This window comes from Chelonoidis abingdonii, chromosome 2 (assembly GCF_003597395.2).
Source record: "Chelonoidis abingdonii isolate Lonesome George chromosome 2, CheloAbing_2.0, whole genome shotgun sequence".
NCBI lineage: Eukaryota > Metazoa > Chordata > Testudines > Testudinidae > Chelonoidis > Chelonoidis abingdonii.
Window position 1 is genome coordinate 245894905 of NC_133770.1, and position 25010 is coordinate 245919914.

Sequence of the window (25010 nt, forward strand, 5' to 3'; positions counted from 1 at the left end):
TTCCTTTTTCAGAGCAATAAAAATTGATAATTAAACTAATGAAGTAATTTTTTAGGCTGGACATAGAATTGACCCAGGTGCTCATTATTAAAACTTTTTAATATATTTTTTGCAGAAAGAGAAAATGAACATCAGTGGACCAATATAATTAGCATGCCTTCTAAACAGATGATATAGTTATATACTTGTTAGTATTAGGAGAACTCACAAATTTCATTTACCAAGGTACAGCCCAGCAGGCATTTTCTAGTGCAAAGGGCGCCTGTGAATCCCCAGTATACCACTCAGATCACCCCCTGAGGGGAAACTCAACTTGCATTCAAATCAAACGCTTTCCTATCAAATGCTCTACTAATGGCTTTCCTATGAGACCCAAGCCTGTCAGTCACCCAATACCTATTTAGACATGTTAAAACAGAATTTGTTGTTTATTTGTATTTCATTGAAGTGAGTCTGGTTTCTCATATTGAATTTGTATCCAAACCCTAGGTTGTCAATACTACTTAGCTTCTGTTTGTTGTGTTTTTCTCTGCATGTAATCCTAGCGAAAAAAATGGTGTCATTCATGCCAATTCCAACTCTTGTATAAATTTGTAAGCAGCATATTAACTAACTGTGTAACATAACTGATGTGAATGTCAGAGGGTAAGGGATACATTGCGGTTATTAAAATCTGTTTTATCAAAATCAGTGATGCCATTGCTAAGCTAAGGTACTCATAAGAAAACACAAACAAAAAACCATGACCAAAAGAAGGGGAGGAGGAGAAAGAACCTTTATTTTAATATTTGTTTCTACATTAAAATAAGTCTAATTTCTTTGGCTGAAAATACAGTGACTTGTCAGTAAATATTATACCTTGTTGCAATTTCCCATGAAAATTATTGCTTAAATGCCTTCTGTTAGGAATCTCTAAGTTAGTTTACTTGTGCTGCAGAGTAAATCTGTGTATTAAACATTCCATAAAAACAAGAACTAAGTGTTATGTTTGATATGCACTTCAAAAGCCTAAAAGGCCAAAGAAAGCCCTCTCTTAATTATTGAAGAAGTGTCTGTAAAGGAAACATGAGCAAATAGCATTCATGCTTTCATCCCCAGTAACCTTTTATTGTCCTTTTCTTCAGATGGCCAAGTCAGTATATTTAATAAAGGGAGCAGCAACCATCAAAGAAGGCAGGGGTCTAATAAATGGTCCTGATTAAAGGCCCTGACAGGGTATGAACTTTGCATAAATTTTCTTATGGTGTCAGGCTAGGATACTGATTGAAAACCTATTAACATAATCACACATTTAGAGGAAATGCTGTAATGTATCAAAAACATTTCCCTTCGTGTAATAATTTTAAGGATATTAAAATGCAAATGATAATAAGGAGCTGTGTTTTAGTGGTGTTCTGAAAGCCTGATTATTCAAATATTTAGTATGAAATATGGAAGCTTCTTAAACTAATGCATCTACATGATTTCAAAGATTTAAGCTACGCTGGTACTTGACAGACTTTTATACCAGTACAGACAATTTCCTGTTCATTTTAGACTTGCAAAATTCAGCAAGACAATCTAGTTTAAATGGTTGTGCAAAGTACTAATACATTTTTAACCCACTCTATTTTTAAAAAATTAAGAGTGTGTGTTGAAAGCATCCAGCTAGCTATGCTATTTCATTACATGTTAAATTGTGAAAGTCCATTTTTGGTTTGGTTTGCATTTTTTAAATCATGTGAAGAATTTAAAGTATCCTTTTTTCTGTTTCTATTAAAATATGTGTTTAAAACAACTGATTTGCCATTGCATCACAGCAGTGATATTCTTTAATGCTAATTTTTAACAGTAAAAGAAACACTGTCCTCCCACACACAAATAGCCATAATTATATAAAGAATGACTACTTCAGACTGATGACTTTCAATATGCTTGAGTCTAGCATACTGGTATAAGAGGCCAGAAAGGTCAACAGTAATTCATAACTGCTATAAAATTGTGTAGCATCCCAGGGCTTCTGGAGGATGCTGACATTATCATGCTTCTTCTGGTGGTTTGTATATGTAAATTTGTGATAGGAAGTGCACTGCTTTTGCCGTATCGCATGCAGAGCATCAATCAGGCAGTAGAATACATCAGAGTATTTTCATTATGCCTAGTTATTTACTGCATCAGAAGAAATTACCCTGGCAAGCCAAACAGCCTTCTCTGGTTAGCATGATATGACCAACCAGGTTTCAGCTCAGGAGCCTTGTAAACATTACAGGATTAATCTCACAATCACAATCATCAATCTTTCCTAGTCCTGCCTGGGTGCAACTGCAGAGATTGGTAACCAGGCAATGTAGATTTAAATTTAACCCTGAACATCGAGAATGATATGTCAGATCTGTGCTCCGTGTTACAAAACACTGATATTTTTTTTACTCCAGCTCTAGTACAAAATGATGAAAAAGAAAAATTTTCATTTCAGAATAATGTCTAATTTTTCATTCTTGTTTTTGAGACATGACTAGGAAATGAAAAATATCCTAATAAATATACATTTTATAATATCAAACTTAAAAGGTGAAATGATGGCCTGGGATTTTATAGAGAAAAGGATTCCTAGATATCATGGATGTCCCAGAGACAACTAACAGTCCATTGAAGCATGGAGTGGGATATTCAAGTTTGGGACCAGACTTGGGCCCCTTGTCACTGAGCCACTAGGGCACTGTGAGGGTAATGTACTTAGCCTCTAACAAATGGAGCATTAAATACATCATGCTGACTCATAGGTGGCACTGGCATTGACTACTGAAACAACCACTTGCTTGCCCTCTTGCCAAAAGCAGAAAAAAGGCTCTGGTTACACCTACCTACTCTATACAGAAAAGGAGACAGAAAGAATTCAATGGGAAATGCAGGCTGTCTATATGAACGTTTCATCATTTTATGTACAGTATATAACCAAAATGCAAAAGAAACCTGCATTCATTTTTGAAAGTCAAGTGGAAACAGCGGTGATAATGATCATTTTTCAATAGTCAAGAAACAATAAATATATAATGAGCAGATCACGTATAAAGACGACGTGGCAGTTTAATTTGAACTCTGATCTTTATTTTTTTTTCCTTCTGTCCAAAACTCTTTCAGTGGAATACATACTATACATCTCTCTCACTCTCCCCACCCCACTCCCTTATAGAACAGCAACAGAGATTTTTTCAAAAGCACAGGCTTACAGAAAATGCCCATTGCATAAGATTTTGTGCCTTTCTTTTTATTTAATAGGACTACACATATTTAACTGCCTGTTATGAATGAATGTGCTCTCTTTGTGATATATTCCTGCTCAACAATAGAGTTAGCCAATAGCATCTAAATAATCTCTGTACAAAATACAATGAACATATAAATTTATCTCCTAAAAAAATGGGAATAGATATGGAACCAGATCCTTAGCTGATGTAAATTGGCATACCTCTACTGACTTCAAAGGAGCGACGCTGATTTACACTAGCTGAAGATCTGGTTTCTAGTGTGCAAAATATGTTGTTTTAATCAAAGGAATTCTTGCTTACCCAGGCGCTGTGGTGACTGAACAGTTAAAGGAAAAGCAGACAGGTATATTGGAGTGAATGCTTACTCTGTTAGTTCACACCACTCAGTCTCCTCCTCCTCCATTTCTCTCTCTTCTCTTCCCCTTTTTTTTTTTTTTTTTTTTTTTTGCCAATTGTAAAATAGCTGCTAGCCTGGTATCATAGTTATGTTACTGTATGTAGTTACACATGGTTCCCCTTCAGGGGCCCTGTTCACCCCACAATGTATATAGTCTTTTGGGGCATATAAACCAAATGTGAACCAGGTCAACTTACTATGCAAATCAGCTCTTGCACATGAAGGTAAACATTCACATGCTTCACACACAGGAATTGCAAAGCTTTTTAAGAGCTGAAAAAGCTCATTTACATAAACTCCCCAGCTCCAAACGCCATGTCTCCTATTTCTGGTTCCCTTCTGCTGGTGCCATCAGGGGAATGGGACTTACAAGAGACCTGGGGATATAGTAACACCTTGAAGAGGCAGGGAGAAGGATATCAAAAGTCCCTTTTCCCCAAGCACACCTTCCCTTGGGGTATGGCAGCCTTTCCTACCCAGAAGCTTCCCAATGGGTTAGTGTGTGGGTTCCAGCCTTTGGTCACATATTTGTACATGATGAGGTGTTGCCATCTCCACTGTCATTCAGGGTGCCCTGCAAAGATACGGAAGCTCCATTCTCCTGTCAAATTTCCATTAAATAAGGGATCATTTTCAGCCAGATAGTTCTTCCCCTGTTCAACATGGCAATCTCCTTGTTCAGTGTTGGAAGAAAACAACTCTTTCTGCTATTCTTTACCAATGACATGTGACATGGAGTAAGAATTGGCTCAATGCAAACCATTACAAGAAAAGAAAAAAATCAAAGTTCAACTCTCCACAAGGATTTCAGTTTGATAAACCCCTGGCAGGGCATGAGCGGTAGGAGTACTTCACCACTCCAGACTGCATTGAAGCTTAACACAGAAAGCAGTGTGGTACATATCAGCTCATTAATTTGGGGAGTAATAATGCCATCCTAGTGACAGACCACAAGTTGCTCATACTGCTTATATACAGTTAAGACCTTTCAATGGTCTTTCAAAGACAGTGTCCTTTCAATGCCAGAGGTTGCTCATGTGTTTGATAAATTTGAACCTATTGCACAGATATACTACAGAAGTTCCTATTGGTAGGATATCTGACTGAGGAGCCCTATTGGCCATACAGATTTTTTCAGACACTCAGGATGATATTGAAGTGTGCCTGGGTACAACTTTGCCTGGGCTGCCGTCCTCCTTTTGACTGACTGAAATAGCTAGTAGTGGTAATACACAACTGTAGACTCAACCCAAGTGTATAAGATATGGTTGGCTTATTTTCTTATTCATCTCAAGGTGATTTCTGTGCAATGAAAAAAGAGCTCTCTAAAGCTGAAGGTTCTGATACATATGACAATTATCTTGTAGTCCCACGGTCCTTGCATGTGAATACATGACATTATTACAATCTCAAAACATTCTGAGAGTGACCATGAACATAAGAACGAAGGAATAGCCATACTGGATCAAACCAATGGTCCATCTAGCCCAGTATCCTATCTTCCAACAGTGAGCAATGCCAGATGTTTTAGAGGGCATGAACAGAACAGGTAATCATCAAGTGATCCATCCCCTGTCACCCATTCCCAGCTTCTGGCAAACAGAAGCTAGGGACACGTCAGAGCATGGTTTTGCATCCCTGCCCATCCTGGCTAATAGCCTTTGATGGACCTATTCTCCATCAACTTACCTAGTTCTTTTTTGAACCCTATTATAGTCCTGGCCTTTACAACATCCTTTGGAAAAGAGTTCCACAGGTTGTGGGTGTGCTGAATGTGGGTATGGTGACTCAGACCTAAATCCAGTATTCAGTACTAGAAGAAACAGGCAACCTTTTCAGTAAATTCCAAACCTACTTGAAATATCATAAGTCCCTGATACCAATGTTCCCAAACTACAATTAAAAGGGCAATAATCCTAAAGACCTAGCGGAAGACCAGCCTTATTGACCTAAACCTATTGAACAAAACCCTTGCCCAGGCCCATTTCTAATGTCTATTACAGCCTGTTAGGCTATGTCTACACTACCACAGTAAGTTGACAGATGCTACGCAACTTCAGCTGCAGGAATAATGTAGTTGGAGTCGATGTACCTAAGGGCAAGTTACCATGGGGTCTACACCACAGGGGGGTTGATAGGAGAAGCTCTCCCATCAACTTACCTTACTCTTCTTGTTGGGGGTAGAGTACAGGGGTCAACTAGAGAGCAATCTGCTTCACTAGACCTGCTAAATTGACTGCCAGTGGCTCAGTCTCAGAGCGTCAATCGCACTTATTGTGTAGATATAGCCTTACATGATCCAAAATGCTTCCACAAAATTATACACTTTGCTCACTGCTCAGAACTTTCCTCATTCTTTTTTAAATCTGGCTTCTTCTTATCTCTTGCATTATATTCAAACTGTTTGTTTTTACTGTCATGACCCAATTCCAATTTTGCTCTTGCAGAAGTTTAGGACCCTATGAATCTAACTTAGGTTGTTATATAGTGCCAATCATTATTAGTATGTAAGAGATCAGCAAAGTTCGAGCCTGCAGCACCTCCCAGGCTCTTTGTAACCTGTTTAGATTATAAGGTCTCTGAGGAAAGTCTTCATATCTGTCTAAAGAGCCTTTATTTGCATTTTAGAAATAAATTGTAATAATATATTAACACAACAGCGTAACGCATTTTTACCTGGTATCAGCTTTACAACAGTCAGATTCACTCATCTGGGACCTTAATTAGTAAAACAATTTTAGCTGGAGTTTGGGCTTGTCCACCAATAGAAACAAAATGAAAGACCCTCACCAAGCTGGGCCTAGGCACTGGCAGAGGCTACAAATGCAAAAGTGTTCCCGTTCACATGAATCTATTAGTGGAAGTGGTGCCACTGCCGGAAGCTGGTTAGAGCTCCCCACCCCAATAACACTCAGGAGCAGAGATTAGAGCTAGAGTGGCATACTGGCAAATGAGGCAGTTTTTTATTGATCCCAAGGAGCTGCTATATGACCTCAGGGCAGCCCTTGTCTCTCAGGCCTCTCAAACTGCCAAGCCCAAATATAGAATACAGTGTGGAAGAAGCCACTTCCAATGATAGTACAGAAAGCTTATAACGGTGTAACTTAATAGAGTTAATATTTCCTATATCCTCAGTTTCATATGTCTGTATTTTGAATATAAATATTTTACAACAATAAAAGACCAATTTCGAAATCTGCTGATCCTGACAAGAAACTGACAATTCTGGCTCCCAACACAACCTCCCTCTTCTCTAAATACAAAGACTTTGCCTCTGAGTGTTCAGAAAATGTGTTAAGTTTTTAAAAAAATTCAAAATCCAAGAAAATGATTTTGATTAGAAGCAATTATTTATATTGGCATTAGAACCTAGGAATGTGTGTTTATTTTAACTTGCATTTTCCTCTCAACATTGCCAAAAGTACCAAAGTATGCTTATGCTGCAGCAGCAGATATGTACAGTACACTCTTAAAGCTAGGTAAAATATGGATCCTGTGAGTCAGGTATTTCCTAGCTATGTAGAAAAAGTATACAACTGTATATTATAACAAAATGTATGTAAAATGCTACAGAGAAAGTTTAACTGCTTTTGAATGGTAGTATTTACTCCCCCTGTCCTCCCCTGCTCCCCTCCCCACTTCTGTGCCTGTTTAAATTAAAGAAAATTAGGCAACTCATTGGAGGAGCATGAAGGGTTGAGTGCCCCCCCACCAGCAGCTGGCCTGGGTGGGGAGCAGGAGGGGCAGGGCCAGAGTCTCTTCTAGCCATGCTGCCTGGGATGCTGCCCAGTGCAACACAGCAGCTGACTGGGAGAGTGCCTGGCTGCAGCAGCAGTAGGCTTCCCGCCACCCAGCTCAGCTTCTGGGGACAGAAACCGAGCCTGGGCAAGGAGCAGGCTGCTGCTGCCACCCCTCCCCAGCCAGGGTCTCTCACAGCCAGCTGCTTCTGTGCGTAGAGCATGCTGGGGGAGGGGGGCTCCAACTCACTCAGCCACTGTCCTGAAAGCCAAGCCAAGCGGAAGGCAGCCCCCCACCGCTGCAGCCAGGCGTGCTCCCAGGCAGCGGAAGGACAGAGACACACACGCAGGTAACGTGTGGTGGAGAGGGAGCGGGGAGAGTGCAAGGGCCCCTGGCTGAGGGCAGAGAGGAGATACATGGGGAGATCACGTGTCTTCCCCTTTAGCTGGTGCCCCCCGGTATGTTCTGTGGAGGTAACACCAGTGGAACAGGGAAGTGCAGAATGTTAGCTGGAAGCAACTCAGTCACTGGACAGAGTAATGAACGGGGTTTAATAAAGTTACGCTTGTTCAACTTAACCTACGTTCAGCTTCATTGTTGGTGAATGAAACATATACCATCAAGAGAAGGTGAGGTCAATGGCACTACTAGCTCCTTTAAGTATTTTCCCACCATCATTGGTGTACTTACTGGCCAAAGGCAGTCCTGGTAAAAAAAATTGTATAACCCCTAAGTTCCATTGACATTCAATGGCATTTAGGTCCATAAGTCACGTAGGTGCTTTCCAAATTTTATAGTCTATCATTAGTGTGATGGCACTGACTGCAGAACTGCAGAAGTGGCTATGGAGATGTAGAAGTGTGCAGTATCTTCAAATCAATAGTTACAGACTCATTCTGAAAAGAAGAGGGGAGATTGATCCGTTCAGGACTCCACATATAATTTCCATTAGCCTGGTCCCAGCGCTGTTTCTGACACTCCATGTGAGAGTCAAGAGAGTCGAGGAAAAGGGGTTACCTTCATGTCAAACATTAGTAGCCTCAACCCCATTCCCCATCTTTTTTAGAAGATGCTTTCTCCTAATATGCTAATTATCCTAATTATGGTTTATCAGGAATCAGACCCACAATTGACTGGTTACTTGTGCTAGGCACTTACAGCCAGGCGGCATCCTGCAATTTGCTTGGCTATCTTCTCTCGTCTTGTCTGAAACCCTTCCAGATTCCCAGATTGGTAACAATTCCTGCCCTAATAGTGACCAAAGTAATACCCACTTCCTAGTCAGAAAGTCAATTCTTCCTTGAGTAATTCAGGTACTGGATATTCAGTTTCATGATGGGCAATCATCAACCTTTTCTGCTCACATAATTTAGCCACAGCCATTTTAATCTTCTGGTTTTCTCCACCCAACAAGTCAATGAGCCTTCCCTGCCAGATCCTCTGCTGTGGGATCTCAAGCCAAGTAATAGTTACCCTAAGGACAAGGACCTGGCTCCACCTCTAAACTTTCTTTGTACTAATCTTTAACTCCACTCCTTTACTAAATCCCCAAATCGAGTTTCCCCAGGTGTATATTGATCCATTCCATTCATGTGATCCTTCCTTAGCCAGCTAATATAAACAGGACATCCACTAACCCCACAGCATGCCCCTCCAGCCACGCCAGCTCAGACCAGTACCTCTGCTGAGGCCCAGTTGTGAACTTCCAGGGCTATGTCTTGTACATGGGTCCATGAGAGGAAGGCAACTGATATATCCAGAACTAGACACATCAAGGTTTGACTCTTATCCAGGACCATCAGGAGTCATTCATCAGGGCCACCAGAATTGTTTCCATCTTCTATCCCATCCTGAAACCTAATTGTGAGGGCTCTCCAAGATATTGACGGAGGTCATTTGTTGTTTTCATTACCTCCTCAGTGCCTTTGACCAGAAAGGGAGGTTGGAAAGTATGCAACAGCCAGTGAGCTCATTCTCATCAAGTGTTTAGTTTCTTGAGAATATTCTGCACTATTGCACGCTTAAAGGTGGTTGGAAGATTGCTTTCTCTGAACCAGCAATTATGTTTCCAGCCAGTTGCACTTTTCTGGCCATTAAGGGAAGGGATTTGTTTAATAAATAATAATAGCATATGTGAAGACCTTTTTGCATCTCTTAAAATATACCATACATCATTTGCCATGAAGAGACCCACTTTTTGTATTAATTATACAAGTTGTGTTTGTGCACAAGATACAGGAGAGGACTCGTCACTCTGGCACAAAAGGACAGGCTACACAGAATTGTGACATGAACTCAGTTTATGTAGGATTCATTTTGAAGCTTTGTGAGTGAAGTTAGGAAAAGATTCATGAATGCTATTTTGTTTACTTAATGGATCCCCAAGTACATGACCCAATAAATGAAAAAAAAATAGGCCTAAATCCTGTGGTCTGGCTGAGTTTTGCTCAGCACAAGACAGGAAAAGGAGGAAAGGTAGCATTATGCCACTCTTACGGTCCTCTGATCCTAGGGGGCCAGGGATTCAGCAGCTAGAGATTACCAGAGACAGGGATGTGCTGGGAAAAGTGGTGGCAGGGAGGGTGTTAAGAAGCCTCAGTGTGGGGAGGAAGCCTCAGGGGGCCAGATACACCAGCCTTGTGGCTGTTTTGCACAACCAGTTTTGCACAAACCATCCCAGGTTCTGGCTCTAGAGTTTAAAATAAAAATGTATTACAAAATTATATTTTAAACTACTTGTAGGTAGGAACTGAAGTCAGGTACCAACATAATAGTATTATTCATTTTTATCTATGCATCCAAGGGGTACAGAGTAGTATGGGATTGGGAAAACTTTGTGTCTGTGAAGGGTATTCTATGGTGCTGTGTGGCTTTTGAAAAATGTCATCTATGACTTTTAAGGAGGTTCCCATCAGAACCCCTTTTATACAAACCTCACATCTGAGAAGGGGTTAAAGAATTGACTCTGGAGTTGGGCCATCTCTACTGTTAAATACATAACATTTCTTTGACCATAGCAATCCTGGTAGTTGTTTGATTGTTCTCCTTTAATGATAGTTGCATACAGAATAAAGAAAACTGTTAACCTTTTGTACAGTTCTGCTCATTTTTTTTCCAGCCTCTATAACAAAATAATCAAAAGTTTCTAATTGGAGTAATACACTATAAATCTAATAATGGTCCCAGTACATAATCCTTTTTATCTTTTATATTGGTATATGACAGTTGGTCAATGCAATTTCTTTGGGCCAAATTCTGCCCTCTCCTTCCATTCTTGGCCATAATAGGGCCTTGTCTGTACCGGAACCAAAGTGGGACTGGTAGGTGGTGAGCTGGATTTGGGACTGCATGCAGGAGTCCTGTGTGGAGGGCACAAGGAATAGAAGGGGGAGTCAGGAGCAATTCCAGCTCTATAATGTGAGTAGTAGTTTCAGAGCAGATTTGGCCCTTTGTTATTTTTTTTGTCAAGATTTTACTAAACTTTCCTTTTGTTCCTCAGAGCTGGGACCCTGTCTTCCTGTTAATAGATACAGTACCCAGTACAGAGAAGGGGCCTCAATTCCGATTGGGTCCTCTGCATGTTACCATAATACAACTAATAAAATAAAACCACAGGCTACTTTTCAGTGCTCCTATGCCTTCTTCATCAAGAGCAAAACACAGTGAAATGTGGATGTTGCAGATTTATATTTCAGTTCAGTTCATCACACATTTTTAATGAAACATTTCATGAAATGGTTAAATGGATCATTTTGAGAAAGAAATAAAACTGGGTTTGTTTCGCGTCGCTGTTCAGTAACAGGAAACGGCCGAATATATGTTGGCATATTTTCACTTTTAAAAGGGTTTAATTCTTCACTGAAATTGCTACTTTTTAATCACTGCTATTTTTTGTTTTAACATGGTATTCTGTTAAACAAACAAAAAAATGCTTAATATCAGAAAAACAGATCCAGCTAAATTTATGAAATTTACAGATTATCTAAAATGTTAGGAGTTAATTACAGTCTGCTTTCCCTGGCATGTCAGCTTGATTAAATTTGGAGTTCCAAGATGAATTGGCCCAAATTCATTAGTGTTCCCTGGGTGCATATGTTGGTCAAGGTCAAGCGAAGCACATTGATGGTAGTGTTAGTGGGGAGGGGGAAGGGATTCTAAAGAAGGTGGACTCTTGAAAGGTCTGGGGTTGCAACAAGAAACTTTGATACTTTTTAACTTAATAAATCTTGACAGCCTAATCATGGCTAAGCCTTTGCAGTGTTATTGGTACAGATGGCAAAGCTAGACATATTTAAAGAGATCTCAGCAGCTAGTGGCAGGAGAGCATTGAATCCAAATGCACTGTTGGGCTCTAGGAGAAAGTGCAAGAAGGGAGGATAAAAAGCTACACAGCATTTCCATCTCTTGACATCTCCAACAGCCTCAGATACAGAATATGATAAGGCTCCTGCTGAGCTAATAAGCCCAACAAATGTCTGTGTCCATGAAGTAGATGAAGTGGGATCGAGTAGTTGGGGGCTGCTGTATGAAAATAAGCCAGCACCCAGGGTATAATGGCACTGTAGAAAGCTGCAAGGTCAGGCTGATGACAAACACTGGATAAGTAGAGACCCCATCAGTAAAACAAGTTTGCCTGCTGGATCCAAGCCACATAACTATGAAAAAAATCCCTATGTTTTAGAAAACTCATCTAGTTTAGTAAATAATAGGGTAGTGTTTAGTTTTGTTATATGAAAAACTGCATCAGTTTGCTACTCATTCCCACAGCTTGTAGGATGAATTGTTTCGCTATAAAATATTATATCAGGAAGGATTTTTAAATGAAAATGTGATTGTAAACTAAGGGGGGTTTCTTAGGTAAGCAATAATACCAGATGAACAATAGATTTGTTCAAGGCCTGTTTGCCATATTACATTGTTTTTCTCTACATTTCATATATACAGAATATATCTCTATTCATCTTACAGTTAAATGGAGCAATATGTTCCCCAATAAAATAGGATAATTGATTTAAGTTGAAATCACACTGAATGTGAGAGTGAAAAATGGTGCTCCTCACATTTGCAAGAAGTGTAGAAGTGCCTAATTGAAACAGTGCTAAGAAACTAAAAATAATTAGACTGGGCTTGAAATTTCAGAAATGTATCAAATTGCTGCATTAATTATTAAAGATTTATTAAAAAGACACGAAATGTGTTAAACACCCTATGAGCTGGCTCACTAAACATACAAGAAAGCTTTGAAAATTTGACAGCATCCAACAAAAGATCAGATTAGTCACACCTAGTGTTTCCTTTAATGTGACTGTAGAGTTTTAATTTTATGCAGATATAAATACTGCTTAATCCCAGTGTGCAATATGTGGGCTATCCGGCAAGGGGGAGCCAGATCTGGACCTATAAGTAAGAACAGCATTAGAAAAATAATTCAGTAGTAATAGACTATGAATATTTACGATTGTTTCTATTACCATTTTAATCACTTACACATATTTTCAGTTTTCATCCAGTAACAGTATTACTGACTACAGAGCCTTCCCCAGAGTTTTGAGGGGATGCAGAATAATGTGGCAACTAACCCCTTCCACCTTCTTGTGGCTGGATTGTGCATTATACTCACAGCATTGCTATGGGATGCCGAGCTGCACTGCCCAGTGGGAGCTCCAGGAGGTATTGTGCCTCGGGCAGACACAATGTCTCCAGGAGCTCTAGAGCGTGCGAAGGAGTGCGTTGGCTGCACCATCCTTTCAGGCTGAAATGTGTGCTTCTCTCTGCAACAAGCCAGTTCTGTCATCTAGCATAGAGGGAGAAGGGTTATGACCTAGCCTTCTCCCAGGCACACTCCCATTGGGCAGACTAACAAATGTAGGTTAGAGCAAGGACTGGTATTGGCTTTGGCTCCTGTATGGCGGTGCAAGAGGGAGAAGCTCCTCCTGCCCCCACCACTTTTTAACCTGGATGAGAAAGTTATTAGGATGCGCTGCCCAAGTAGGTAAGAAGCTGGAAGGGCAACTCACACAGGCAGGTTGCTTATGAAAAAAACCCATAAATGTTGAATGTCTTATCTTGTCACTCCCCCCACCTACTCTGCCACCAATGCCACCCTCTGTCTTCCCATTTATCAGCTTCTCTCATCTATGCCTCTGCACCTTCTTCCACACCACCCCTTACAACCAACAATAACCCAGCAGCACAAATATATTGAAAAATCTCCTGCTGGAGCTTTCCCTGATAGGTGAAACAAATGGAGATTGAATGTGTTTTGTACAGTGCCTAGCACAATGCTGTCCCCACCCCAAGTGTGGCTACTGTAAAATAAATATTACATAGTAAAATAATTCCTGGCCCTAAAGGAGATCTGATTAGCACAGGAACACACTCTGTCTCATACATTCACAGATTTTAGAGTCAGAAAAGAGTATTATGATCATCCAGTCTGACCTCCTGCATAATAGGCCAGAGAATTCATCTATTTCTCTTCCTTCTCAACCCAGTCCTAGTGCATGTAATGCTGAGCTGTGAATAGAACTGACATCATTGTACACTGAGCTGAAAAGAGGGCCACAGCCAATACAGTCTATGCAGTTGCCTCCGTTTCACTTTGATAGTGATGTGGGAGACAATGAAACAATTTGCCTAATAACTGGTTTGTGTGGTTTTGGTGGTGTACAGAAACAAACACAAACATCACGTTTAACTTTTATTTAATCGAATACATGGTACAAACAGATAGATGGAAGTGGCAGGTTACAAATTAATAAATAAGATTCTGGATCAGTTTGTAACTGGCTTCTGTGCTGTCTGGCCCATCACAATACTGTGCAAGTGATAAGCCAGCAGAGCAGAGCGAAAGGCAAGCTAAATCCTGAGAGCAGAAGAGAGAAAGGCATTGGTGGAAAGGAGGAGTTGTAAAAGTGGAGAAGGCAAGTGCTAGGGTGCCAAAAAACTCAGTCACTTTGTATTGCGAATTTAGTCACTGATGCTGACTGGCTGTTAAATGCTGCCTAGCTGTCTGCTGTTGGGTATTTCTGTGGATTGCAGTGGATATTTTAAATACCATAGCTTGTTCTCCCAATCCTGCTCAGCATATTTCCTTCTCCTGGAGCAAGTATTCATGCTATCTTTCATCTCCCTTCAGCAGATTGAATCTCCAGGTCCTCCTTCCTCATCTCCTGCTGAAACTTTATAAAGAGCTTCTCTTGTGCCCTTTTTTTCTTTCACAGTCTGTGGATGGGCATCTTATTCCCCCTTGACTGAGCACTGAGTGAGAGGGGACGCACTAGTGCTTCTTCAACTGCTTCAGTGCAGAACTCCAGTGTCCCTTTGCAGGAATTTTTAAGATAGCTAATCACACTCTACCCTAGCTGTATCATAGGGCTCCCTCATGGTAAATATTATATCTAATTCTTCATTTGAGTGAGTTTGTGTGACAGTTCAAACTGTGACGCAGATTTCTCACAGGCCATACCTTAGAACTAGCACATTGCAAAAGCCCACTCCGCTCAATACTGATAGAAGCTTTTCTTTCTATGTAACAGAATGGACCAGTAACTGGTAGGAAAGAAGGAAGGAGTAATTTGGCATCAATCGTGTTTATTGAAATTATTCTAATTGGGGGGGGGCATATATTCCTGTAGCTTGCAAATGATTTGTTTTTAATAAAACAGTAGGTTACTTCAACATTTTACACTTCTGATATGGCTCCTTATCTACATCCACGTACGAGTTTTATACCGGAGAAGATGCTGAAGAGATGGATAATTTTATGAGTTTCATGAGTGGTCTGTGGTTAACTCTGACTAAGAATGTCCATGGTTGTACAATCCAGAAAAAATGCACTTACTGGGCATAGAGCAATATATTTTTAACAATTATCTGGAAAAGCTTAGTGTTAAAAGAAGTGGAGGGATTTACTAATCATGCTTGTGGCATTGGGATGTCTGGAGGAGCAGTGGTTTGTTGTTTCCTGATACAGAAAGATTTGTTTAGGAAGGAAGGCCAGGATAGATCTGCTATGGATGTATCCTGGTTTATACATGTTTAAGTTTAGATGGAGAATTACATTAATAATAATAATATATTATATATTGTTATTATTAATATTATTTGGAAGAAATAATTTGGAACTTACAATCTTTTATCTTTTGAGTGATGGCTAAATATGGTGCAAAATAAAATCCAGTCTTTGCCTTCCTGGGAATATTGTTGAATTTTAATAGCATTCAGAGGGAACAGGTATGACATCTTCCTAATGGGATCATTTTGTTTAGGGCTCAATTCTGTCAAGTCATTCCTTTGGCAGGAGGCAGTGGGAATTGAATTAGAAGCTTCAATCCACCCTTGTGCCATCTACATAAGGTCTGGGAAGAATTTCAATCCCTGTGCTCAGGGAAGCACAGAGACTACTCCATGACTACACCCCTTGAGCTGCATGCTACCCCAAATGAGCAAGGAGAGACAGAGAGTAGGTACAACTATCCACCTCTATGCACTAGCCAGCTGAACTGGCTGGCTGCGCTGGGGGAGAAGGAGAGTACACTGGACCCTTTAAAGAGGTGTAACATGCAGTTTTATGGAAAAGGAAGGTTTCCCTAAAAGTCCCTAACTCCACTTGCAAGTTTTCCAAACACCCTGCTTGTCCCACTTTCACAAACCAGCTTAGCTGCTATAATACTCTATAATACTTGGGGCAAAGTTTGTACTTGTGAACTCCACCCTCCCTTTCAGAGTAGGGCATGAGAGTGATGTCATCTTGTTAGTGAATTAGACAGGAAGTGCAACTGGCCATCACCAAAACAGTGAAATTGACTATACACACACTGCTCTCAAAGGCACAACATAAATAAACTGAAAAACACTAAATATTTTTCCAGATTTCTGTGGTTGTGGAAACAGCAATAAGTACATAATTTTTAGACAGCAATGAGATTCTCAAATTGAGAGTGTCTCTACAAGAATATAAATCTCTTCTGCACACACACAAAGTGATACTCATCTTTAGAGAGATTTGGTTAATCCCATGGAAAATCTGATAGAAAATGAATGCAATAATGAAAGGTGTCCTACAAGCATCAATAAAACGGTCTGCTGTGTTAAAACAGGGTATATCAGGGACAAGGAACCCACATGCATTCTATTAAAAATCTCTCATTCAAATAGCTCTCTAAAAATACCTCATTGTGCATAAAACAGCTAAAGACTTTTTATTCTTTCTCACATGCTGCATTTAAATGTTTGTTTTACCATGTAGAAATATAAAGATACTGCATCAAAATATAAAGAACAATAGCATAGGATTAGTTATATTTTAAAGTATAAGCCTTTTTAAATGACAGATGTCTGAATTATTTTAAATGAATCTTTAATATTTTTCATAGCAACACAGTAAATATTTCCAGTCTTCCTTCTGCCTCCCCTCCCTCCACACACACACACACACCCAAGAAGTCTGTCTCTCACAGAACAAAGAAAATGATAGATGTGAGCCTCTGTGACTGCTGAGAAGGCAGAAACAGTAATGACACTCAGGAAATTCTATTCAGTTCAGAAATCATATCCAGTGCATTTGGAACATTCAAGTTTCCATATAGAGAGCTATGTGCATAATTTCTAGCTTGCCCTAGAATCTAGACTTTCTTAAAAGCAAATTAAATACAACACAACAAATGAGCAATTATTATATTTAAACTATATGCCATGTAGGAGAATTACATTTCTCTTTGGTTTTAAATTATTATCCATTTTTGGGATACTGCAGATACATACAGAATATTAGATAATTGTTTTTGTCTTTGTTACTATCACAGTATGTAAGATAAAATATGTACCAGTACATGACTGTCTAAGAAATACAGTATTTTAAGGTTAATTGACTTACTAACAGCTGTGATTGGATTTGTCCCTAACATATGTATGTTTATGTAGCTGTTTCTTAATTCTGACTCCTGACACTCAACCCATGAAGATACCAGTCTATGAACTAGCTATGGGTCTTTGGGGTTAAGAATAGAGCTGATAAAAAAAAACAATGTAATTTTTGTGAAAATGTACATTTAAACTTCTCTTTTTTGCAAAATTTTGGGCATTTTTAGGGGCAAAATTCCAAAATTCAAAATTCCAACATTTTTCATCAAAATTGCAATGAGAAGAAAGACATTTTCAAAAAAAGGTTTGTCAACAATTTTGACCCATTTTTTCATTGAATTTCAGAATTTTGATGAAAAAATTGGAAATTTTTGATTATTCATAGTTAGAAGCATGGGACTCCATGCAAAGGTTTTTGCACCTGTGTAGGTCTTTGAAGGATAAGGACTCCAAGTAATTTATTTCTAAAGTATGCAGAAATAATAGGAACAAAGGAGGCCTGACACGGGGCCTTTTCTAAACAGAATACGCACATAAATGTGTGTCCATCCTGGAATCGCTTACTCAGAGGACAGAATTTGTCCAACATTCATTTATTTTTGTGTTACCTTTGTTTGAATATTTTAGGAGTTATGATTTTGATACATTTTTCTGATTTTCTCACTTTAGGCCCAATACTGCTCCCATTAAAATCATTAGCAAAATTCACATTGACTTCAGTGATGACAGTTTTGAGTTTTTGCACTTTTTATGTTGCAAATGTTATTCTTTATTATTTTTCCGATTCTTCATGAAAATATACCACTTGCTTAAAATAAAATTGGCATGTTTTATGTAGTTATTTCTACTAGAGAACAGAACACATCCTCTACGTAACAGAGGCTGTAGTTTGCAGTATGTAGTTGCTGAATGGTTACATTTTTACATTCTAGTCCATAGATGATATTTGTTTTAGGTCATACACTAAGTCCAAACTAGTATTAGCAATGTTAAAGTTGCTCAATCAAGGATTCAAAATTGGGAAATTCCAAATGCTATGGTTTCTTCAGCATCATTAGCTTAACCACGTTGAATTTATTTTCCATTGTAACATAATAAACAACATGAAGTTGTACATTTATCAAGGGGGGAAAAGGCATAAAAAGTACTACAAATAAGCAATGTGGAGTAGGCCTTGTCTACGCTGAGGGTATTGACCCTTGGTACCCACCCACCAGTATAGCTGCACTCTCGTAAACCCCTATTGTAGACAGGCTAAGCCAGAATTTACACCAGTGCAATTTGTCTCTGCTTGAAATCAAGGTAAAAAGGCACTGGTGCAAATTGCTGCTGTGACAGATGTTGCAAGCCCATGCAGTATCTTTGGCCTGGTCTACATTACGCGTTTATACCGATTTTAGCAGCGTTAAACCGATTTAATGCTGCACCCATCCGCACAATGAGGCCCTTTAAACCGGTTTCTGTACTCCTCCCCGATGAAAGGAGTAGCGCTGAAATTGGTATTACCATATCAGATTAAGGTTAGTGTGGCCGCAAATAGACGGTATCAGCCTCCGGGTGGTATCCTACAGTGCACCACTGTGACCGCTCTGGAAAGCAATCTGAACTCGCATGCACTGGCCAGGTAGACAGGAAAAGCCCTGTGAACTTTTGAGTTGCATTTCCTATTTGCCCAGTGTGGAGCTCTGATCAGCACAGGTGGCCATGCAGTCCCAAATCCAAAAAGAGCTCCAGCATGGATTGTACGGGAGACACTGGATCTGATCGCTGAATGGGGAGACAAATCTATTCCATCACAGCTCCGTTACAGAAGACGAAATGCCAAAGCATTTGAAAAAAATCTTCAGGCTATGATACAGAGTCCACAGTACAGTGCTTTGTGACAAGCATAATGGAAAGCCAAAGAATGAAATGGATCGCTCATGGAGGAAGGGAGGGGACTGAAGACTCCAGCTATCCACGTCGCACGAGTCTAGAAAGCCTGTTGCATATCTTGGCTGTAGCTCCCAATGGCCTATAGGGTCAAACAATTGTCCGGGGTGGTTCAGGGTATTTCGTCATTATGTTTCCCCCAGCCCCTCCCATGAAGAAAGGAAAAAAATCATTTCTTGACTTTTTCCATGTCCCGTGTGGCTGGTAGCACGGTGCTGGGGCAAAGACGGCGCATCCTCTCTGCCTCCTCCCTGCAGTGGAGACGTACAGTGCGTAGGACTGGTAGCATCCTTGTCATCAGCCCGTGGTGCTCCTGTGGCTCAGGTGAGGTCGGACGGGAGCACACGAACAATGAGGCAGATTCGGTTACAACGCGAGGACCATGTGGGTACGTCCTCGTCATAGCAACTGGGGGCTGAGACACACCCTCCCCCCCTTCAAGTCTAAGAAAAATTCTGTTCATGGCCTTGGACCTTCATAGCGCGGGATGCTGCGCTCCTCTCCCTCCACCATTTAATGTCTGCGGACTATCATAAGCAGCTGGAGGCTTCTCCTCCCTCATTTATCTCACCATCATCTAAAGTCAGCGTTTCTTATCCTGATGCTTATTATTTCATCCACAATGAGGGTATCCTGCATAAGTAGCCAGAAGGTTGGGGAGAGGGAGCAATCAGGGTGGGGTTGTGCAGGGACCCCTAGATGGCATGTAGTTCATTCATTTCTGCTGGATCTGACACGAGCGACAGTGTTCTTGGTTCTCTGATCGCTGGTTCTCTAGTCAACTTGCCGCAATTCTAGGCATGACTGCTCATTTTTAGATACAAACATAAAGGAGGGCAATGACCGGAGGTCATTCCTCATTTTTTGTCTTTGCCCCGGCGACCTCAGCCGAAGTCACCCGGAGCATCATGACAGCAGCGACGGTCAGAACGACGTGATGACCATCATCTCATCTCAATGTACATGGCACAGCAGCTGTACAGAACAGACTGGTACCATCTCGCTCCTTGCAAGCATGAATGTGCTGTTGTGAAGCACTGCAGTCACCTCTTGTTCCGGCATCCAGTTCACTCCGTGCAAGCGACAAGGGCAACGGGCTCGCATTGGTGCCATTGCTATTGGTCATCTGCCAGTGCAATCAGTAAAATGGGCGCGAAATTTATTGTCTGCGTTGCTTTCAAGGAAGGAAGGAATAATGATGAACATTTACCCAGAATCACCTGCGACACTGTTTTTGCACCATCATGCATTGGGATCTCAACCCAGGATTCCAATGGGCGGGGGCGACTGCGGGAACTATGGGATAGCTTCGGGATAGCTACCCACAGTGCAATGCTCCAGAAATCGACTCTAGCCTTGGTACATGGACACACACCACTGAATTATTGTGCTGTGTGTGGCCGCGTGCACTCGACTTTATACAATCTGTTTTACAAAACCGGTTTATGTAAAATCAGAATAATCCTGTAGTGTAGACATACCCTTTGGGAGCCATTGTAGTACATTTATGAATGGTTCATGTATGACTGTGTTCAGCTCCATGGGAGACTGTTACCACAGCACCTCCAAGAATTAAAACAGTGGGTGGTGATTAAGGTGAGTCACTGAGACTAAACTCTAGAGAGGGGCCACACCTTGAGGTGGCTTTCATACACTGGTTCAGACTGAAGTTTCCCAGAGACTAAAAGACAAAGAAAGGGCTTTTGATATAAAAAAGATGGATTTAAATTGACTCAGTTTTCTTTCTGATCCAGCAGACAGACAGGATCTTCTGTCCAAGAGGGCCCTAACCCTTGTGGAAGGGCATGAAAGACTTTGGCCTGCCTTGGACCCATAAGACTGATGGATGAGTCCTGGTGTATTTAGTGTGTGTTTAATCTGTTTAATGTTTTTATTCTGTCTTCTTGGTAATGCTTTTATCTTAAGAATAAATGTGCTTGCTTAGAAAAAGCTGTACAGTAACTTGTAATGGCTGGCAAAACACTGTTCATAGCTAAAGCTGTGAGTCTGTCATGGAGGTCATGCAAGTCACAGATTCAATGACTTTCCGTGACCTCTGTGACGTCTGCATCAGCTGGCACTGGCTCAGGGGCTACCAGAGCCTGGCAGCCCATAGGCCAGCAGCAGCAGTTTGGGTGTGTGGAAGGGGGCTCAGAGCTAGAGGAAAGGGATTGGAAGGTGTGGGGAGGACTTACCTCAGGGTGGGGCGCTCCCTGGCTCCCACTGGCATGGCCCTGCAGCTCCTAGGTGGAGGGGACAGGGGGCTTCATGGGCTGCCTGTGCCTACAGGCCCTGCCCCCGCAGCTCCCATTGGCTGTGGTTCCTGGCCAATGGGAGCTGCACAGCCAGCGCTTGTGATGGGAGCAGAGCGTGGAGCCTCCTGATCTCTCCGCCGCCTAGGCACTGAAGGGACAGACAGAGCCAGGTAGGGAGCCTGCCAGCCCCATCAATTCCCCCCCACCCCCCCAGCACCAGCACCAGCACCAGCAGTGGTCCCAGACTGCACACTGCTCTCCAACTACCGCCCACCAAGCACCAGTGGGGGTCCCAGGCCATGCACCGCCGCCTGCTGCCTCCCCACCCCCCAGCACCAGCGTGATCCTGGACCACCTCCCCCAGCACTTGCGGCGCTCCCGGACCGCCCCTCTCCAGAGCATCCCCACCCATGCACCCTTCCCCCGTGCTCAAGTTTTAGTCATGGGTATTTTTAGTAAAAGTCATGGATAGGCCATGAATTTTGTTTACTGTCCATGGCCTGTCCATGACTTTTACTAAAAATACCCATCACTAAAAGGTAGCCTTCTTCGTAACCCTCTGAGAAAGGCGAAGCAGAGATGATGGTCATTAGGCAGAGTAGCTTGTTGGAGAGAGATCACAGTGAATAGCAAGGGGCTGTGCAGCCTGAAAACTCCAATCAGAAGAGAGTGGGACAAGTCCCTGTCCTGAGAGTGGTGATGGCTGGAGACCTGACAGGGCACTCCTGGAGTAGAGCAGAGGGAGGTCAGGAGGCAGGGGGTTAATACAGGTGCAGTTACCTGAAACAGTGACATTTGCTTGATAGAGTCTTTGTCTATCTCTAACTATGGATTTGCATGTGGTAGGTGCACTGGTGGCTGGTCATCGATGGCTGTAACTGGGACAAATCCCCATTGTAAACAAGGCCATAGTTAACATGGCAAAAGAAGCCTTGATGTTTGGAATTTCCTGACTTTTGGATAATTTAATTTTGCAACTTAAATTCTAATTTTTAAGTTGAATTTCCTTATATGTTTTTCAATGAAAAGAAAAAGAAAAAATCTGAAACTCTTTGGCTTCCATAATCCCAAATTCCTACAGGTTTTGATAGTGGTACAGGAAAAGTTTTTGAATCATCAGTATTTGATGTGCAGCTCACAAACTCTGCTGGCAACGGCTGATGTTCCTTGAACTACAGCATTTGTGAGTTTACACATTTCACTGGCTTCAGTTGCCAGCTCCTTGCTCTGAGGCCAATGAGTTTATAGAGCTATTGTATAAAGGTGTTGTAAATTCCTTATTTGGGGTCATAGCAGCTTGCTGATCTTACAAGCTCCACCACTCCATGTTTCAAAGCTGTTACAACCTTTGATCTTAAAATCTCCTCCATTTTCAGCATCTGAGCTTGCAGATTCATGCAATTAAATAGCTATGCACACATGCACACTAAATCCATTAATGTTGACACAGTGCAAAATGAGGACAGACATATGCATGGAATTAAGCAACAGGCCACAACATTTATTAAACTTTAACACAGGGGAGGGGCATTACCCACCCATCACTCATACTCTCCAGGCATTTAATTGGTTCCAGGGTTCCAGGGCTCCTTATCATATAACCCATAACTAGTGCCAGGATTCCAGGGCTCCTTACTATATAAACTATAACATGGGATAGGCTCTCCTCAGCCTACACGCTAGGACACACTCTCTGAGTCGTAACACTTTCCCACACTGTGAGGTGGGCAGAGGGTGAAGCAGAATGGAGACCTCAGACTATGAGGGCCACAAAATCTGACCTCAGTCCTTCACCCTATCACATGAGCCCAAGGCCCATTACCAAAATCCCAGGTCTTTTACTTCTGGGAACCATTGATTTTATTATCTTAACCACACTGGAAATCATCTGCAAGTTGCGATGAAAAAACAATTCTGCCCCAGTACCTTAGTTAGGTACTAAGTGCATTCCTACTTAAATCACTGTGGCTTGAAGGTGATGTGAGGACAGCAAAAACTCCCTGGTCCTCTGGCAATTGGCTCATGGGAAAAAAAATTCTTTCCTGACCCCCTAAACAGATGATTGGCTAGGCCTGCAGCATCTGTCAGGCCAGGTTCCCATTCCTGGTTCAGGTGGATAGGGTGGGTCCACTCCCTGCCTGGCTCGGCTGCCGGGGAAAGAGGCCGAGCATGCTGAGTGGGCGGGGAGGGGAGGGCTCCGGCTTGCTTGGTGAACCGCAGCCACTGGGAGCTGCGAGCGGCCATGCCTGCAGGCGATCAATATAAACACTGTCTCGCAGCCCACCAGCGGATTACCCTGACGGGCCATGTGCGGCCTGCAGCTACAGGTTGCCCACCACTGGGTTAAACTGACAGCAGCAGCTGGAGATAAGTCTCTGCCAGAGACATACACACAGAATGTGGCAGGGGCTGTCTGATTCTCCCAGACCCTGCCACATTCTGTGTGTATGTGCTGAGAAGAACTTACCCAAAACTTTCAAGGAAAGAATAAAATTTAGGTAAGAACCATGCATATAGGTCTTCTGTTGTTTTATTGGGGTTTTTTTCTGCTTTCCATATATCTATGGGTGAATAACAAATACTTCAAGCTGAAGAGAAAAGGTGGGTGAGGTAATATCTTTTATTGGACCAACTTCTGTTTGTGAAAGGGACAAGCTTTCAAGCTCACAAAGAGCTCTTCTTCAGGTTTGTACTCAGAGCATCACAGATAAATACAAGATGTAACCGATCATTTAGCTTAAGTAGTTAATACATATTGCAAGATGCCATTAAAGTGAAGTGGCCAGTTAACACCTTTGTAGTCATAAGACAAAAAAGGAGGGTTAGTGGGTTATAGATTGTTGTAATAAGCCATAAATACAGTATCTTCATTAAGTCCATGATTTTTAGTATCTAGCAAAATTATGAATTTAAGCTCCCAGGTTTATCTTTTGAAGGTGTTGTGTAGGTTTCCTTTGCGGATGGCTGAGAGGTCAGATATGGACTGATCGCTGTCTGAAATAAAATGGATAATATGGTGGATTTGTCTTTCATCATTTTTCGGTGTGAGTTCATTTCAAGAGCATAGTGATTTCTTCATTTCACTCACATAATTGCTATTGGGGCATTTAGTGCATTGGATAAGGTGCACCACATGTTGTAATAGGCATGTGTAGGACCCAGGGATCTTGAAAGGTGTGTTGTGGGCGAGATTGATCATTGTCTCAGTGGATAGATATCTACAGGTTTTGCAGCTGTTATTATGGCAGAGTCTGGTGTCCCTTTAAGTTGGTGTGTCCTGATCTGTGGGAAGCTTGCTTTTGATTATGACTTTTGTGAGGTTGGGGGGTTGTTTGAAGGCCAGAAAACGGCCAGAAGAGGGGGCTCAGGAAAGATTTCTTTCAGGATTGGGTCTCCATCATATATAGGTTGAAGAAGCTATTTTTGAGTCACTTTAATCAGCCGCTGGTCACAGGCCTGGAAGAAAAGGGCTCACTTAGACCAAACACAGCTGGGCTGGTCCTGTTAACCCGGTTGGACAACAGGGAGACTATCACCCAGAGATCCAGTCCAAGACTAATTGCACTGTAGGGGTCC